The 18412-nt window shown below is 29.4% G+C and overlaps 1 protein-coding gene across 1 annotated transcript in view; it reads left to right on the top strand.

Moving 5' to 3' along the window:
• Positions 1 to 274: 274 nt before the first annotated feature.
• Grd (gamma-aminobutyric acid type A receptor subunit Grd) overlaps positions 275 to 18412 on the top strand; it is a 29341-nt gene continuing 11203 nt past the window's right edge. Inside the window, exon 1 of the mRNA XM_088192416.1 lies at positions 275 to 562. The gene's annotated coding sequence lies outside the window, so the exon portion shown is untranslated. The remainder of the gene's footprint in view (positions 563 to 18412) is intronic.

Raw genomic sequence — 18412 nt, forward strand, 5'->3', positions numbered from 1 at the left:
CAAATAACATTTAGCGTTACAAATAATAAATTATATTTTTTTATTTATTAGTATAACGCAACCGATACTCTATTCCTTATTTTAATATTAATAATAAGTTACTTGCGCGAGAAACGACCGAGTCAAGTCTATAGTGGGACAGATTGCAACTTATCGATAATGAAGGGCAATTGAAAATCGAGTACATGGAAAATGGGACAGGGGTCGTAAAAGGGGGACTGATAGAACTTCTATCCGCGAATCTTTCGTCACAGTTGGCCTTTAGACGCGGCGCTGGTCGCAACGTGCAAAACCACTGCAAAATAATACGAGAAAAGTTTTCAACAACCACCAACACATACGAATAAAAACAAACATAAAAACGAAACACCATAAACCACTCACCCACATAACAAGACACAAAAGTTAGGTAACAGTTATATTTTATTGGAGGAAATAAAAATATAATATTAACACTGACATTCGTTAAAAATAAATCTATATAATAAATGGTTTAATAAAAAAAAACAAAGGAATCAAATACGAGTTTTCAAGATCATCCTGGATGCATAGGTAATTCAAAGTGAGTGTTCACATACTATATAAATAATATTAAACGTATTTACGAACATGTAATATATATTTTATTTAGATTAATATAATTTTTTATTTAATTAATATTTTAATGTAAAATGAGTGACAAAGTAATTTAGTGAGCTTTTTTTCTGAAAACATACATATATATATAATACATAAAAAATGATAAAGCAATATTATAAATTGAGCCAGCTTTTATTAAAAATATTTATATAATATTTAACATATCGATCTAAAAAACAATATAGTTTTTATACTAATGCTAGTATATAAAGTACGATATTTTATAACATTAGGTAATAAATTGAAACTTTTACACTTAGTAAATTAATTTAGTTATAATTTTAATTACAATAGATTAACTCAAATTAGGTTTTTCTAAATGTCAAGGATAGGAGCTAGCTCTTTATTCTATAAGTGCGATGTGCAAGAATAAACATATGTAGAATGTACAAATAAAATACAGCAATATTTGTATAATAAAAATTCAGCACATCATTGATAGTTGCTATACAACATAATCCAAAAACTTAATAAATCATATCTTTGGAAAAAAAATTAAAACGATCAATTTTTAACTATGTGCACTATTTGTATATCGTAATCTGTTAAATTGAAGCAGTAAGATTACTTGTGAAATTTGCTCTTAAATATCACGTGATTTAATTATGAAAATATTTAATATATTTTTGTTTGTTTATTCGTATCGCTATGTTTTAATAATTACGCTTAACGTTCGTGTATCGAGAGCTAAGCGATTCAAAGTACTCGAGAATTGATTAACAACCTCATTGCTGTGGAGCTTTTGGAACTTGTGGAACGCGAAAATGGGAGTAAGTCAGATTTTTAAAATTGTTCACATCCGACTTTTTCCTTAGTATGCCATATTTTTGCATGCATTTGCCTCTTGAATCGTGAGTTAAACTTACTCCCATTTTTCCTTGTCGTCCTCGTACATTTTATCTATAAACTAATTAATTCACAATTTTGTATGAATTGATATGAATAGTTGAATACATAATTATTTAAATATTATTGTCCAACTGAATTATGCCGGATTGTCAAACTAATTCCCTATTTTACAACTACGTGAGAAGTATAAAATTCATGTCCTTATTGCTTATATAAACACGAGGTTTTTCGCGCAAAAACAAAGAGAGGTACTATACGAATGCTAAATAAGCAAGCCCAAAAAGGATAAAAGAAAACCTTTTTTCAGCTTCTGCGTGAATAATAAAGATTTTCTCGCCATATTTTACTAGTTAATCGAGCCCCTTTAAAATAGGCAATTAAATGTAAATAGAACACGCATTATTATATAACTTCTAAAATCGATAAACTTGGTGTTGCAAAAAAATAACATTACCAAATTGTCTCATCGTAATGGAATACGAATTTATTATGTGGCACATTTATATTACACTGACGTCACATAATGGTGGTGCTCGCTACGAAAAAAATGTGAATAAATTGCCAAGAAGATACCATGAATTAATTTAAAGGATTCGACGGCTCTCTGCTGATTCATGGCGACGATATTTATTTTATTCTGAATTAATTATTTCAGGCAAGCTATTGTGTTTAATTATATTTCTATTTATACGTTTTGTAATCGTACGCTCAAGTATAGGGATGAAAAGCGATATTTTTATTATCAAATCTCACCCTTGCAAGAATGGATTAATCGTGTCTTTCAAAAAGGATTTTTACAAACTCCCTCGGGAGCCCCCCAATAAACATTCGACAATGGCTTTAAGTGGAAACATAAATACCGTTGAAAAAAAAATACGCTTGAATCGTCGGAACAATTGGCTGAAAAGAAAATTGAAATAATGATTTGCGAAATTTAATCGTCAAAACAGTGCTTTTTAAACTTTTGTTAAGTCAATCATATTTTTTATAGTAAAGTTTTTATGGCAATCTAGCAATACCGACGATGAATAGCAATAATAGTGGGGCATGTGCTATTGTTTTGAAAAAAAATACATAGACAACAAATAATTTTTACCTAATTTATTTACAATGCTTTTACTTATAGCTGCAATAATTTTACTATAAATTAATAATTAATAATTGACAAAAACACTACATCTACAATTTTTCTCACAGCTTAACTTATTCTGTAAAATATATCACAAATGCTTAAATTAATTTAGGTCTAGTGATTTTGAAGCACAATTTTCGTTTGTACCGTTTTAATAATATTTTTTGAAATATATCCATTAGAATACATTACAAAATTGCGTTTCAGGTATTAATTATTCAAGTGACTTTTGCATGTACTACTTACCTTAATTCTTATCCTTAAATATTGTAATGGAATCTCACATCATAACGCTAAAATAAATAATACCAAAAACTTCATATTAAAATTATAAATTCTATTTTAAATATTGAACTATACAAACAAGGGTTAGTTTTATCTTCAAATGTATATTCACAGGGATGCTAAAACATATCAGCATTTTATTTTTATATCAGCGGTTTTTAAGAATCTTAAGATACAACATGCACTATTCTTGGTCAGTGTCCATTTGTGTAATTCTAGTTCTGGGCAAACCCTTATTTTTTATTAACTGATGCTGCTGTGATTTATTTAAATAAAATTATATTTGCTTTTTGACTTTTAGATCATTAAATTATTTTTTTAAGTAACATTTAGTCCATAATAATTCGTTATATCAATAGAGCAATTTACGCATATATTTAATAATATGCACACAAAAAATTAGCCAACAAATTTGGAATGATTTGATCATTCTAAAAAAGAATTGAAAAAAGTAAAACCAAACTTATATTGTACTGCGATCTTTTTTCTTTCAATCATAAAACATAAAAAGTGACCAAATAGTTCGTATTATATCAGAATACGATATATATTTTGGTCAGATTTTGCATTTATTAATAATCATGCTACATTTTATAATATGTTCTATTTTTATAAATAATCCTATATATTGAGTAGCATTGAACTTTTATATAAATATCTTTTAATCAATTGGTTCAACATTATCTCAAAGATAGATTTATCGGTCCAGATGACTTTCACCCAATCTCGGTGTTTTCAGGCCCACTCTAACCTATAACTAAAATTATTGGGATCATCAGGAGATTTTGATGTATGTTTGTGTGTGTGTATATATATATATATATATATAATATACATACATATGTATATACGTAATACCAAAAATGTTTTCATTGAAATTTATGGTATCACACTTCTACGAATTGAATATTACGTAAGCCATGTATAATACATTATAAATTCGTGAAAAAAAATCTATAGATATTTTTTCAACATATTTAATTCGTTCCGTTCGCTTAACATTTTTCTTAATAATTCAACACACCTCAAAGGCGTCACTTGAATAAGCGATGCGTGAAACGAGCCTGATTGTCGCCAATTATTACAATTCGCACTTGCAAATGGACCCCTTATTTACACACCATTATTTAGATCGATACGCTGCAGACAATGACATCTTTTTTTCCAAATAAAAAACCTTTTTCGCGACCGTGAGGAGCCCCTCGAGCCGCGGCGCCTCGCAATTGCGTGAGCGAACAACGGAGCGGAAAGAATGTGGAAGAAGAAACAAAGAAACTTTTTCTCTCCTATGGGCTCTTTTAAGGCCCATATTACACGCAGTATAAGCCTAATCTCCGATGTAATACTTGGAAAATAAACTATTAAGCACGTGCTGGCCGGTGTAAAAGGATTACGCCTTCTGATTCGTAATGTAATCATAGCATTTTTATTTTTTTGTGATACTGTATTATATTATATAATAAATCAAAGGAAAATGTAATGCATTAAATTAATCGCGATTTAAAAAGTATGTATTATATATATTATCTATTCTTTGATATCTACACAGAATAATAAAATAATGATTTGCTAAATATAGTAGATGTATGTGTGACTAAGACTCGAAGATATGCTAAGTAGACCGTATGAGAATGATCGTCGAATGAATCTGAAAAGCCTTAAAAATAAACCCAAAAAAATGCATATTAATCTTTTAATCTTATTAACATAAAAACAACCCTATTTTTTTCATCCCATGGCCAGAAAGCCAAGATATATTTTTTATGGTAATTTATAAAATATCTAGTTGATGTTGTTTTATCTTGACATTTTAATACAAAAACGTCACTCTATAATACCGTAATAAGTGACAATTTAAATTATAATATCCAAAAATTTCACGCTACGGTTCTAAATAAGTTTCGCTTAAATAAATTTCGCCTAATGTGTCTCGAAAGTACTATTATTTGAGTGTATATGTGAAATTACTGTTAAATATACATATATGTATATTGTCGTAGATTTAAGTAGAGCGTTAAGTAGAAGTTTAGCCATGCCTATACATGTAACCTTACTATTTAAAATTTATATAACTTTTTGTAGTTGTAATTTTTTACTTATATTTTATATAATATATTACGTAAAACTAATATTTTTTAATATACATAAAAAATAATATGTATATTAAAAAATAAATTTGAACCAATTAGATGTTAACTATCAATTATATTTCAGACATCAATAACAAATTATATAATATAAACATCAGTAGTATTTTAGATTGAATTATATACAGTGGTACTTCGGTTTTCGTCGATAATTCGTCTGAAAACAATCGTTGAAATCCGAAACCGATGAAAACCAAGGCAATTATTTGTAATATGTATTAAAATTACGGGGCATATAATTGTAGTATATATTAACACTCGCAATCAATAAAAAAAAACACAAAAACACCGAGGAAATCCGAGGCAACCGACGAAAACCGAGACAAAATTTTCGCGGAAAAAATCGATGAAAATCGAAAAATTTAATTTATTAAAAATATACCTCTGTATATTTTTAATAAATTAAATTTTCCATGAACTATAAATATAGTTAACATTTGGTTATATTATATTATTACACTTTAATTGTTAAATTTATTGGGAAACAGCTCGATAACGTAAACGGTGATTCTTTATAGTTATATTGCATCGTTAAAAAACAAGGTTAGATTTTAGCATGAGTACCGTACCTAGTGCCATTCAAAATCACCTTCACATAATCAAGATTTGCGCTCAACCTTCTATCCGTTTTTAAAACAAAAATGTATCCGAAGCCAAGTTATAGAGCTCTCCATAGAAATTAAAATTAGCTATAGACCCCCAAAGTATGATACAATGAGTTTTTCTATGATTTTAGGTGGAATGTCTTGAGAGTGAAAGACTTGAAGGAATGAAAGAGTGAAGAAATTTTTTTCAATAATATGAGGGAATAATTTATTTTTATTTTCATGCTTCTTTACTGCATAAATTGTATGCAAATGTTATAAAATAAGTGACGTATTATTATTTAATCGTTATTTTTGGTAACTATTGTATTATATCCAGTTGCTCAAAAATCAAATTTCGGATCACCACTGTTTCTTTTTTTAATCAATGACACAGAAATTGTTCACTTTTCCATATATTATATTTTCGATTTTTTTAAGTAATTACATCTATATAATATGCTTTGTATCAATTGTGAAGATGAGCTTTGATAAGTTCATCATTAATAAATGCCATGTAATTATTCTTTGAAAAAAAAATCTACAAACGATATTGTCATTTTCTTTATTAATAACTTGATTAATACATCACTTAAGTATGTTTATATTTTCATTTCAAAAATAATACTAACTGGAACCCATTCCACTATATTGTTTTATAATTAATAATAATCAGCTAAACATATACATTAATATAATAAGCTATTTTAATCCAATCACTAACGTGATTGATAATCGCACCGTGATAATCCCATTGTTTTCAACGACAGATGCAGATTTCATCCATACAATGTGGTTGATATATTTATTGACATATACGTAGTATATACGTAGTCAAACTGGACTAACATTTACAATGGATCGACAAGCGGCACACGTGAAAATTTTACGTGTTACCTAAGTTGGTTGCGTATAAAGTTCACCGACAGACGATAGAAGAGCAGAAGTTCAAAACTGTGGGCCTCGTCGAACGAATTCGGTCTTGGCGTGTCATTATAGACTAGAAATGTTCGGATCTAACGATCCGCAATATTTCATTGTAACAAGGCACTAACTTGCCGTCACAGCAAACTGAACCAAAATTGTCGCTCGCGTCCCCTAAGAAATATACAAAATCATTATAGCTATTCATAATAAATAAAATTAGGGAGGGTTTTGAACCAAATAGATGCTTATTGATAACGCGTTTATTTTTATTTATAAATTATTATATTATTATAAATTATTTTTAGTAACAACAATTAAAATTCATCCGTAAAATTTGCGTATTGAATTGATAATATAATAAATATATATGACGCGTCATTTATGCTCAATCTATGTAAATATGACAACTAGACTGAACCAGATCTGACAATCGAAGTAGAAGCGGCTGGCTAAACTCTTGTATATTCCAAGTCCGAAGCGAAGTGGTTGTCCAAATTATACTTAAGTAGGAGAACAATGATCTTCATTGACAAGTCTCGATAATTTGTGGGGGAAACTGAAATCTCTGTTTTTATCTTTTTGATATCTATTAAATGGGTACTTCTTATGAGTTACATTAATTCAGCAATAGTGACACTTTATTAGTGTTACAAATAAACAGTTTCTATCAATGTTGTGTTTATTTATGTAATAGTCGTAACATAATCTTTAATTATTTGCGCTGTTTACAATAGATACATTGGTGTGTAATTTGTTATTTTTGTGCAAGCCGCTAAAACGCTGTTATATCTGTATCTGCATAGGACGAAATACCCTTTTAACAAATCTTGTTTAAGATGATTGCAATGTGACGAATATGTATAGACACTAAAAACAATTGATTGACATCAAATTAAATAATATTACCTTTGCAAATTTGATTATACTTTTATAATTTGCTACAAAAAATGTGTTTCTAAATTTATTTTCGCTTTTAACATTCATTTTATGCAACTGTATTCTATTCAATAGTAAGTTACATATTTTTAATTAAAAAAACTATATTTAATACTTGTATAGAGAAGCATCTTCTCAAATATTAATATAAGATTTAATCTCATAATCTCTCAAACCATAATCATAAATATTCTTATAAGATTTAATTTAAATAAAGACATGTCTAACCAATTTTTTTTTAACATGCACTCCTCAACCAGTTTTTTATATAATAAAAAAACATGCGCAAACCTACAGAAACATAGTTACTATATAGTTTAACACATTGTTGCCAAAATTTGTTATTTTTTATTTTCAATATAAATTAAAAAACTTTTTATTGCCTTACATTGAAAATACTACAATATCTATGGGTGTTTATTTCAAACAGGATACAGATTAAAGAATAATTTTTAAATACAATAAGATAAACAACCACAAAGGCTAATCATGTCCATAAGTTTTAATTTATTACAAATTTAACTGCTACAAACAGCATTTTTTAAATAAATAAAAAATAATGCAAATCTTTATATACGAATTTTTATTTTATGTTTAACCCTTAAATGCATGATTTTTCAAAATTAAAAAAAAAATTATACTAAAATTAGGTCGAAAATGACGGCAAAAATAATTTTTAAAATATTTAGGTTTATTTGTGGATTATATTTACAAAAAAAAATGCTTGTAAATATGCAACATCACGCAGAGCGCGAATAAAGTATATTAAAAATAAAAATATACAAAAAAAATTTAATAAGTGAAAATTCTTAAGACAATTTTTCTTATTAAAACATACCACACCACATTTTTTACACATTGTTTGTGAAATTCCATTGCATTTCGGCATTTTGCATCTGTTCCTCTTGGTCAATATGAGCCAGTGCTACAACTATTACAAAAAATAGAAATCAAAAATAAATAAACAATGGTAGACTAACCTTTATGGAGTATATAAATTAATTTCATTACTTTTTTTATCCCCTAGCACTAATGAAAACAAATGTTGAAATTCCCAAAAATGTGACACATTTGCACCCAATATTTTTTTTTTAAATGGCATTATCACGCGTACAGAGACATCTATCGGAATAATTTGAAAACACAATGGCTCGGCGTTTGTTACACATATGTATCATTATGCAATAGTGTTCCTTTATTTAAAGTTGACTAAGTTATAAGCGCTTAAATAAATTGTTGCAGATTTGCAACACCGTGCATTTAAGGGTTAAACCATAGTCTGCATTTGACATCAATAGCGATTCTATGACAACAAAACCCACAACGTATATAAAACTTCACGTGGAATATTTTCCACACGTCTAACTGTTATAATACATCACAAAGATTTTTTTAATTTAAATGTAAAACAGACTTAATAATAACAGGAGTGAATTTAATGAATCAGATTTACTATATACAATAATATATCCATACATATATAACAGGTATAAAATATATGTAACGTTATTTGCTCAGCACATATCGAAGTTTAAAACGTTCTGCTCGTAAAATTGCGGCATAAAATTAACTATGAGAGAAGCATCATCTCTCAAATAAACTTCTTAAACATTGAGCGACGTAACTATATATTTATTATCAATAGAAGATACAATTTTAATCATGAAACAGTTTACTTGTATATTTGGCGTGCCATTAAACATTTTAAATTAAAACTTTTTCTCGTATTGGAATTGATATAAATGGTAACAAATAAATACTGTATATTCTATTAATTTTATTGAGGTATTCTAAGTCTTAATCATAGACATAGTACATCGTAAAAGAGTTTATCAAAACATATTTAGAATCATATCCTCAGAGTTGTATATCTATATATAAAAACTACCACTATAATACAATCCTATGAAAATCTTACATCTTAGAAATAGCTATTAATCATAAAAAATGGACTATGTTGTCACTAAAATTAACAATGCAAAATATGTAAGGGTCTTACTAAAACTTATTTTTAATTAAAAAACGTATATTCTTGTTGGGGATTACGAAGTATAATAATAAATGACAGTTATTTAGTTATCAGGACATATACACATTTTACTTCTTAATTTTAACTCTATTGGCTGAAACTATCCAGCACTCCAATATATAAAATCGGACATGTATGTAAATTAAATTGTTTCGCAGTGGATTAAGAACGATTCACACAATTATGCGCAAACAGATTAATAATTGAAATTTGACTACATGATTCTGCATTAATGAAGTTTCGCATGTCCATATTCAATTTCTATTATAACGGCAAAATCAACGGGATGATCCCCTCCACTGATGGCGTTGTTAACCATTTGAGTGTCGAAACTGCTCGGGATTCATAAATAAGTCATGAAACTTTCATCGCCGAACGTTTCAGGCGTAATTCGACAAGGAAGCGATACCGCTTTTTCTTTCTCCCATCCCGCATTAGACTTTCAGATCGGTGGTCTTCCATAACGGCTTTCGCTTAACGAGTCGTGTCTCTTCAGCTTTGGCAAGGATGTGCTCAGTTATCTGGCGGTTTCCAAAACGACGGACACACTAGACGATAAGCAACCATTGTTGGGTGTCTCTCACCTGGTCGCAAGTTTATCACAGGTTATGTGTCGATCGAGGCCATTTAAAGGCCGTTTTGTATAATCCCTCACGTCGGAACGCTTTTGCCATACGAGGTTTTGCTTCGTTATGTATTATTGGTGGGTTGTTATTGGAGCGTTTATTTTTATGGGTATTACGAGGGATATTCGGAAGGTAAAAATATAAAGTCAAGAAAATATTTCAGAAGCATTTTATTTTTCGATATAATTATTCTTTACAACACTGTTCGACTAATTTTTGATATTATTTACTGTGCTTAATTGATTTTTTTATAGAGCTTATGTCGCAAAAATCATATTAAAACTATTTTTCTAGCAATGTTCTTAAATAAAGTATATAAATGTTGGCAAGAAAATAAGATCTTGTAAACCATTTTCTCCCTATGTGACACTATAAAACCAATAAATTATATACTACATATACGTATATATCATATATATGTATAGTACTTAACTAAATTAATATATTTGACCTACTTGCAAATCGGAAAAATTGATCGTAAATATTAATGAAATATATTATACAGAATATACAAAAATCTACCGCAATTCCTAAAGCTCAAAAGTCAAAACCTTTTGCTTACAGCTTTTTATAATATTTTCGTCGATAATTCAACGCATATGATTATTATATTGGAATTAATGATATATATTAACATCGTTACATAAATAAAAAGATAAATCTTACATGTTAAATCGAATACGATATGACAACTCTTCTCTTGGGAAATATGTTCATATATAAAGGGTAACTTTCTTGAGTATACTAAACTAACTGAAAGCACATTTCATTGGAACATAATATGAATATTAGAACGGCAATATAGCGCCATATAATTAAAAGCAAAATAAATAAAAACATATAATTCATATTAAAGTTAGGCGCTTTACTAGAGAAGGAGTCGGATATTGCACAAAATTGAAACTTTCCTATCCAAGTGGATATATTATCATGCTACACAAGAAAGACCGGAGATTTTTATAATGAAAAATCTTGCGACGTACAAAAGGGTGCGTAATAACGTCGCTAAAAAATTAAGTCGGCGAGATTATGAAAAAAGCGCCCTAGGTCGTCTAATTAAAGTGCTAAGCGCCTAGCTTTATAACTCGATAGCTATTAATAAGTAACCTTATGACGTAAAATTGCGTAGGTATTTTGTCGTTTACAAATATGTATTAACAACCACTCGTTCAAATGCCTTAATACACATTAGGCATATTTATGATCAACATTGTATAGAGAAATATTAAATACCCCATTAAATGAGTAATATCAATAGCTGGTTTTGAAAGGACCCCAGTTGATGTTGACAACGGTCTAATCGGGTTATGAAACGTTAATAGCACTCGAATATGATGTTTACATAATTATTTGCGTTCGACGTATAAATTATATTTGCGTATATTTACAGGTATTGTAGTACTAACATCGTATCCATTAAAAATCAAACGAGCCTTTTAAATATCAAAGTCAACTCAATCAACAATACGTTAAAATATATTTCAAGTACAAAAACAATTTATTGTAAAATATGAACAAAAAAATCCAGTTATTGATTTAAATATTCAACAAAAAAATACTAAATAAACTACATAGATTTTGTGCTAAACGCTTATTTTTAATATAAAACTTTTGTTTATTATTTTTATTTATATACAGTTTGCCTAATTGTGCTAAAGTATGCGCAAAGTTTACTTTACCGTGTAGAGTACGCTTGGGATAAGGATGCCGGCTTGTTATTGTGTGCGTGTACTTGTATATGAGAGTGAGAAGCGATGTAGCGTGTACTTCATTGTCTCGCTCTCTTTTAAGGACAGTCGCTGATTCGTCAACGCTGGTATTCGTCATTAAAGTGCAGTGTGGCACAGAAGTTCGATCTTCTCTAGTGATTTATTTTAAATAATTTTGTGTTGATATTGGTTTAACCCAGATATGCCCACTGTCCCATGGGTAGGTCACTAAACTCGTGCCACTGCTTTTTATTTATAAATGAAATTTTAAGAGAACAAAATTTCTTGGGCATATCTGGGTTAATTGATATCAAGGCTTCAAATATACACTGTAAGTTATTCGTTCTCTTACCCGTGGATTAAAATATTTTAATTATTTTTCCAATAATCCGTACGTTGTTGGTTTTTTTACACTATTCTCTGTAAGGCTTAAAAAAGTTATTATTCTTATCGTTGCGCCAATGATAATTTTTTAATTTATTCAATGGATTCTAATGATTTAATAGAGTCGTCAAGCCATTAAACAATCTGCGAATAATTTCTTTCCCCATTTTATATTTTTTTGCTATTGAAGAATATCTAAAGACTTTTGACTAGTGAAAGATTTTGAATTTTGCAAATATTTAATTGATGACATCAATGTCTGGTTTCTTCGATTATATAATATATTTTTAATTGTCCGTTGAAATTTCTAACTTAGCTCAGATCTATGTATGTTAAATAAACATATATTTTCTTTTAAAATAAAAAAAATAAATATTCTGAGCGAAATTGTTTTGAGCCACACAGTTCACGCACACAATAACAAACCGGAATCCTTATCCCGAGCATACTCTATGCATCTGAAGGATCCAGCCTCTGCGGCGGATTGACGTCGAGCTGGACCAGGGTTGACGTGAAGAGGGAAGCAGTTACTACTTCGATCCTCTCCGTCTGTCTCCTCTTAATTACGAGTTCGTACAAATGCAATCCAACTTGAAGAGTTCTAGTTGAAGTTCTTAATGATGTCATGACCGTAAATTATCATTTGGCTTTTGTGAATCTGTTTTTATACACATTGCTAAGCTTGCTATATTTTGTGTTAAGAAAAATATAAGCAAAGACTCCATTTTATTACTTTTAAGTTTTTTGACTATTCGATATATAAATATTTGTCAAATTAGGGGGATATTTTTATTTATTAATTTTTAAAAACACAAAAAACTGTACTGTGTTACATCATTTTTTCTGATGTACCGCTATGTCATATTCAACCCAGTTGTTTTTATATCAAACGTTTTTATAATTTAAATTCTTATTTTTATGTTATTTAGAACATCCGTGGCAAAAACAACTAATAGCCGACAAACAAAACAATGAAGAAAAAAACATTGTGTAATTGCCGAAATTCAAAAAATAACTCATATTTATAAGTTAATATTGTGCAGCTGTTGGTATAGCTTTTATATTGATAGCTATAAATAAATACTCTTGATGCTATAACGTAGAATCATTAAACTATTTTTTTTTTCGATTCTTCATAACTACGAATGTATTAGATTATTTTATCATTTGCTATTCGGTACTCGAATAATTGAAAATAACTATTTTTTAATAATAACTACTCATAAGCCATAGCTATCGGCGAATAATAACCTTTTCAGATGCAATGCGTAAATTTTGACATATGGTATACAAATTTACCCATTTCAAATATGAATATGCTAGAGAGATTCCAGTGCAAGTGCCTTAAAATGAAAATAACCCTTCTATGGTATGTAATTTATTTATTTATTTATTATTTACATACGTTTGCATAGCATAACAGATGTTTTACAATAATAACACTAATGGCTGGATCACAATGCGTCCACAAACTGCGAATACCTGGTTGAGAACACATTTATACTATCCGACAGATAAGTAAAAAGTCAGATAGATGTTCAATACTCCTGTTCTTGTATGCGGTGCTTCAAAAATACCCGGGAATTAGATGCCACACAATTTCTTCCAGATCTTTCTATATAATTCCTACCAGCAGCTTTTTTTCTAAGTACAATAGTTGACTCGAATCAATTTAAATATATCCCAGCATACCTTGTGGGAAATAAAAATTAATAATATTTATATTTGTGTATAGGTATCTGAAATACGTTTCTTGCACGTTTTGTATTATTTAGCAACCAGACCAGAGAAGCATGCTTATGATCATACAAGGCACACAGTTCCCTTAACCTCCTTAATTAATGCGTGTATCGCAAGACAAATTCCAACATCTTAAAGGCTTTATTGTATATGTTTTTATATGCTGAAGAAATCTTAAAATAAGACGGTTAGAACTTCTGTGCGATGAAGCACATCGTCATCTATTTTATAATCTAAACTAATTTGTGATTTTACTCTAGAAAATGTCATGGAATGTCATTTTTTATGCTAAATTATTAGCGAATGATTATGCACTATTTAAAGTAATATTTAAGATCATCAGTGAAAAGTAATAAATTAGAATTATTAATAACTTATTAATACAAGTGTATTAAATGTATCGAAATCGACAACTGAGTCGTTATTTTTATATATTAGGGGTCAATGGTACAGCCTTCATTGGTATAAATTCACGGTTGGTGCAGAAACGTGAAAAGCAGCGTTAGCTCACACCCGGATGAACGCCCGATACCGTCGCCGGGAAAACCCTGAGTTTTTCCATCCGTTGGATCGGTGGGGGCCCTCTCCCCGGCATTGTCTGTCCGCTAATGGGGGCCCCCATCGCACTTTGAGGCCTCGCCAGGCCACTCGGCGTTTTACGTGATCAAGCACATTTTTGCTTGGCCTAATGGGCCAGTCATCGATAAGCCGCAGCGCGACAAACGAATTATGACACAATTCTCGACTCGTTTACGTCCACGGCATACATACACACACACAGGACAGGTTAAAAGTTAAAAATTGAAAATTTACATATCATAGAAAAACGGTTTTCAAGCTAGCCCAATATATATAGCTTTATTATTTTAATTGATATTAGTAAAAACTTGCCACATCATTAAAAGATCCTTGTACTTTAAAATTGATTTTCTAAAAATAATTAATATTTAAGCATTGTGCAATAAACACTATACATCTTGGTATATTAGGTAATTGTTCAATTTAATATTATAATATATGTTTATTTATTCTGAAATGATAACAGCAAAAATGTATGCAATAGCAGTGATTTTTTTACAAATTAACTAATACATTTATTCATTCCAAAAATGTAGTCTGTTCGCTATGTATATTTTTATTTAATACTTTTAGAGGGGACTAATGTGCACCATGTCCTAGCAGAGTCCTGGTACGAAGCGAGCGCCTTTCAGTCGATAAAGTGAATTAGGGCCAACGATTCAAGCGCTACTGCCACTGCGAGCTTAAACCTGCGAATGCAAATAGTTTATTTCTGCAAACAAATTTGATTACCCATTTGAACGGTGATACGAATAAGAATTTGTGATTGATTAGATCTATAGAGCGTCTTAATATTATTCCATCATTCGCTGAAGTTTTGAATGAACTTCAAAGCAATATATCAATAGAAGGAGATATATACGACCTATACAAAAGTTGAAAACAACCGTCGGTCTTTTATGTGCCAAATCTAGATTTAGGCAATGTAAAATATCAATCACAGATGAAAAATTTCGCTCATTCTCAGTCTAGAGCAGAATAATTAAAAGTTTCCCTGTCCCTGCACATCCAGAATATCCTGTTATGCAATATTTTTTCCGGCTTTCGCGTGGCTGATGAGAGGTTTAAATTTAAATTTTCCGCTTGTCGTCGCTCAAGGTGGAGTGTGAGTTCGGAAACTTTTTTTCAAGCTCCGGATTTCCTTCCGCCTAGGTACTGGAACGTAAGAGTAAAATACACCTTAATATATAGGGTGAAGCACTGAGAAGCGTTAATAATAAATAGTAAAAAATCAATGCAAAATAACTTTCTGGAACAGAAGCAAAAAATAGTGGTTTTAAATAATCAATATTTATATATAATAATAAATATATAAATATAATTAATACTACTCAGACACACTTTTTGAGTTAGATGCAAATATACCTAATGAAATTGATTTGACCATGCAGCATGATATTTTTGGATAGATAGTTATGTATAAACAATAAATCATATTTTTTTTACTTATTGCCTGTTTTTTTTTAAATGACAGTTTTTCTCTATAAATTGATTTTTATATCTACGTTGATAGATATTGAATACAGGTAATCTTATTTGTCCTATTTTAGAAATATTTAAAAAGGTAAATTATTTATTAAAAATAAATTAAATCAAAATATATTTGTTATTTTTTTCCTGCTAAAGCTCATGAGGATTGAAAGAATTAATTAAAATAAATCCACCTTATCCAAAATCCTTAAAGATAAGTGCTATAATTTTTGGCAAATGTTTGATATAGACGAGATGAAATTATTCCGGGAAAAATTCCTGTACGTACGTACTTGAAAATTAAATTAAAAATTAAGCCTTCTGAAAATATATTAACATTGCTTCTTAGTGTAAACCCAACTGGTGATTTTAATCTGTGCCAATAATAATATATCAAAATAAAAAGAGTCAACAATTAAAGACTGCTAGAGAAAATTATATCCTTAAATGATAATTGATTTTGTGATATTCGATTATTAAATTAGTTAATAATATGAGTAATGTTAACAACAAAAATAATAATAAGTTAATGGATATTTTTGGAAAAACTTGATTGTTCTACCATTGCGATAAAACACTTTCGGGATTCTGACCCTAACTGTGACTTTGCAGCCAGTAAGAAGCAAGTGGAAACTAGTGAGAATTTTATTAGTTAAATTTTTATATTGCGACTAACTATGATTGACGAGATCGTTTTTCTCCGAGCGGTAGTGGAGAAGCTGGCGGAGGGATGAAGTCAGTGGAAGATCCTTAGAGTTCTGATTGCTGTGGCAGCGACAGTATAGGGAAGGTTGATCCCTCTCTGCTACGGTGCTCATATGGTGGAATCTGTATGTATGTTGTCTACGGGCGGGCCGAATCTGCTCCTTCGAGTGTCTGCCATTGTCTTCCTGGATCACATTGGAGACCAGCCTTATGTATTCAATGCTGCAAAGCTTGCTGACCAATCACAAGCCAATCGTTGCACTTCCTTCTTAGAACAACAAAATAAGTATACGCCACGGTTGTGCAGCTTTGCAAATTGTGCAACGGGAATATTATGACCTTACGGTGCTTTTTGTCTTCCGGTGTTATTTTGTTTCCCGTGACCATTTCCTAGCAATGCATCGGAAAATCTTTCCGTGCTATTTATGGGAAACACTTTTTTCTAGTCGATACGTGGTCCTTTGTGTGATCCCACTATTGTCTAGTTTATCCTTATTGATGAATAATCATTTTTGGTCAGAGATTTTAACGCGAGTTTCAAGAACAGGATCCCCTACAACACATACAACATAAATAGCTAGCACTTGAGCAGTCAAGAATATATAAAAGCATTTATTCATAATTGTTATGACCATTCTAGAAGAATGTGTTCGGTGAGGAATTTATGGTGATCAATGAGATGTGAACCCGAAGATATATATTACCTAAGTAATTTTGATTCGGTGACGATTGATCCCGACAGTTCATCCCCTGACAATTGATCTCCCAAAATTTCTTCAAATATTTATAATTGTAAATACCGGCATCTATAAAGATTATAAATATATAATATTATATTTAAATTGGATGAGAGCAATTTTTTTAATATTTCTATCGTACAAAATTACATTTTATGTAATTAAAAATGTTTTTATATTTATGAACCGTTATGGAAAATATAAATTTTAATTTAATTACGCATATTTTTATTTACAACTTATTTTTATTTAAAACTGTAATTTAATTTAAGATGAAATTTCTAAAAAAAACTAGGAAAGTAACATCATTTTTTTATTATCTGCACAAATTTTACTCTAAATAGCTAATAATAATATTTCCTGTCAGTAGTTTTTAATTGAATGCACATTGGAGATTATATTTAACAATTTTAAAATATCTATAAATATAAGTTTCAATTTAATGTAATATTATAATTTTTATAAGGAACGCATAATTAACATAAATATATTTTCAGAACTATGAATTAAAAAATAATAATAAAAAGGTACAATTTGGCCTAATGTTTAAAAAATTAAAAATCGCACAATCCTGTAAGTAAAATAATCGATTTAAACCAGTAGTAATTTTATATGATCTGCTTTTATCTATATAACCGTAGTTTAAATACCTCTGATCTATGACGCCGCAGCATCTTCGCCAGCCTGTCCCTTAATATTTATTTTATTTTAAATTAATTATTATTCTATTTACATAGTTACGGTATTTAGTTGTTTATTCAATTGTTCTTTGATTGATATAATTTTTATTTAATATAATATATCTTTACAATTTTTTTTTGTTTTGCTTTGTTGTTTATTTGTTTATTTATAAATTTGTGAAAATCATTTATTTGCTTCCACTATATTTAAATAAATTCTATTATATTTGTAACCTTTACGGATGCTGGTATTT

The sequence above is a fragment of the Plectrocnemia conspersa genome, unplaced genomic scaffold, assembly GCF_051122295.1.
Source record: "Plectrocnemia conspersa isolate PC_06_02 unplaced genomic scaffold, ASM5112229v1 ptg000009l, whole genome shotgun sequence".
Lineage (NCBI taxonomy): Eukaryota > Metazoa > Arthropoda > Insecta > Trichoptera > Polycentropodidae > Plectrocnemia > Plectrocnemia conspersa.